The following is a 3133-nucleotide window of genomic DNA, read 5'->3' on the forward strand; positions in this document are numbered from 1 at the left end:
ACTGGAACCAGACATAGTCACATAACAGAAAATAAATGTTACAGAATAATGTACTCATTTACCTACATTAAACTCACATAGTGATGGTGGTATAGTGCTGAGAATATCTGCTTTCCAAGCAGTTGACATGAGTTCTCTACTGCAGGTCAGACCTCAATTCTGGTATCATGCAGCTTCATTTTATAACTTAAAAATGATCAATGTGATTTCCAAATTAAAACTTACAAAAGACTCTCATCATCCATGTGCATCTCCCACAATGCTGAACTTCAATTTGTTTTCAATGAAATTTATGTTAAAGAAGACATGTCCTTTAAACTAATAAATGAGTTCACAGTCAGAAACAAGAGTGTGCTGATCTTTGTTAAATAATAATAAAAAGGGAGATAGGTAAAGTTCAGTTCACAAACGGTGCTCTGGGTAAAGATTGAACCCACACTCAGATAACAGAGAATGAAATAAAATGAGGTAAACCCACACTCACAGACCAGGAACTGATGGGGACAGAGTACAAGCTACACACAGACAAAATACAAAAAAAAAACAGTTTTAAAACTGAACAAGTCAATGCAATTTATAAAATGATTCCCATCATCCATGTACGTCTCCCGGAAATTTATCTTCTTTATTTTGAATAACTATAGATTTGAAATAGCCTTTAAACTGATCAGTTTTCAGTCTGAAACTAATGGTAAACATAAAGTTATTTACAGCACCGAAGGAGGCTATTTGGCCCATCGAGTCCATGACAGCTCTCCACAGTGCAATCCAGTCACACTCACTCCACCGCTCGATCCCTGTAGCTCTGCAAGTTTAATTCCTTCAAATGCTGCGTCAATAATCTCTTGAAGTAATTGATTGTCTCTGGTACAGCACCCTTGTGGGAAGTGAGTTCCAGATCATCACCACTCACTCAGTGTTCGCCATAAATCTCCTGCCCGAAATCCTCAATTTCTGTCACTATGTCCTTGTACAATGAGCTAATGGGAAGTATTTTTCCTTGTCTCACTGGTCATGATGTTTCACACTTGTTGTAAATCTCCCTTCAGTCAGCTCGTCCACTGATCTTGCCTGTTACCTATCCACCAATATCCCTGACTTTCTGACTCCCCCTGCTACTGTCTCTTCAACTGTTTCAATGTTGTTGATTCAATGGAGAACAAACACATCTCTACTGACTTCACACATTCTGATAAATCTCCTCTGTACCCTCAAATGAGCAGAACTGGACGCAATAGTCCACGACAACACCGTAACTGTGGTTATTTTACACATCCGTATTTCTTGTTTAGAAAGAACCAGCGCACTCGAATGGAACACGAAGCCGGTGCTCTTATTTTAAACATTCAGAAACAAGGAGTATGGAATTCAAACCCACGCATGCAGATCACAACAGATTAGCAGTTCAACGTTTTAATCACTCGGCCACCTTGTATTCTGTGAGTCAGCTGAAGTGCGGAGGAATGAGCCGTGCAGAATGAAAAAGGTGACGGGCTGGTGCCAACAGAACTGAAACAGTTGAAGAGACAGTAACAGAGGGAGTGAGAAATTCAGGGATATCGGTGGATAGGTGACAGCCAAGAGCAATGGACTGAGCTGACTGCGGCGAAATATTGTGGCTTCGCCGAGCACTAAATTTTATTGGGTATCTAAAGTAACCAATCAGATAAATGCAGAATCTCAAGAATTGACATCATTGTAAACCAGCCAATCACGAACATGGTTTTCACCCCATCCTTCATTAACATCGAACTCTGGTGATGTGTATAAAATGCGAATTCCGACCTTTAAGAGCCACCCACAACGTCTCTCAAAAAGCTACAACATTATCTCTATAATATCAATTTGTTTTGATATTTTTAGCAAGCATTTTCTAACTGCCTTTGTGATCTCAGTTTTAATCCCACAGATTCTGGTTAATACAGTTTCACTGCCCGTGCGATCTTCCTGTCTCTACTTAATAATGTCCCGATCATTAATTACTGACCATTTGTGAGCTTTGTTCACGGACGCGTTCATATTCGGCCCCTTTGCTGTGTTTCGATAATAAAATCTGATTTAACGCACATACATCGTTTCTCAGTCACTCATATACCGAGATCAAGTTTGCCCTCAATAAGTAATCAGCACATTATCTAGAAACCCCGGTGGTGTGGGAACCCTCAGTCTCACTCTTTGACACCTGACACTAAGATTATATACTCCGCTGTTGTCTCCCACCAATAGGGATCAATCTATAATCAGTGATGCGGTATCATTAGGAACATTGAGCTGAAATGGTTACAGAATGCTGTGAAAGAGGCTTTCTGTCCGCTGGTTATAGAATGTTTCAAAAAGGATAGAGAGTAAACCCGAATAGATGGCGGAATGTGAGAGCGAATCTGGAATTGTTACCACATGTGGAATAATACAATATGAAAAAGATTTTAAAATATTTGCGGTAAAACCGAGTTACCTATAAATGTGATGATCTATATTGAAGCCGCTCTGTGTTTTACAAATATATTGGCGGGCTTTTCAAATTTGAAAAATCGTTTGCAGTCTGACAATTTCGCGCCGTTATTTTCCACCCTCATCTCCTTGGCGTCTCCGGATTGGCGAATTCCGCAGCTCTCTGATTGGTCACCTGAAGAGCACAATATCACCCAGTGCAGAGTGGCCAATCACCAGTGACCCCCGGCACCATTCCTCCCGAAGGTATAAATGGGGCTATTGTGGGCGGTTCTCAGCATTCTTCCTGAAAGTGTTTGTCAGATTGTGGTAATGTCTGGAAGAGGGAAGACCGGTGGTAAAGCTCGGTCCAAGGCCAAGTCTCGCTCCTCCCTGGCTGGACTGCAGTTCCCGGTGGGCCGTGTTCACAGATTCCTTAAAAAGGGGAACTATGCTGAGCGTGTGGGTGCCGGAGCCCCGGTCTATCTGGCTGCTGTGCTCGAGTATCTGACAGCTGAAATCCTCGAGCTGGCCGGCAACGCGGCCCGGGACAACAAGAATACCCGCATCATCCCCAGACATCTCCAGCTGTCATTCCGCAACGACGAGGAACTCAACAGGCTGCTGGGAGGGGTGACCATCGCTCAGGGTGGAGTGCTGCCTAATATCCAGGCCGTGCTGCTGCCCAAGAAAAACAGCGCTC

This window comes from Heterodontus francisci, chromosome 21 (assembly GCF_036365525.1).
Source record: "Heterodontus francisci isolate sHetFra1 chromosome 21, sHetFra1.hap1, whole genome shotgun sequence".
NCBI classification, from domain to species: Eukaryota; Metazoa; Chordata; class Chondrichthyes; order Heterodontiformes; family Heterodontidae; genus Heterodontus; species Heterodontus francisci.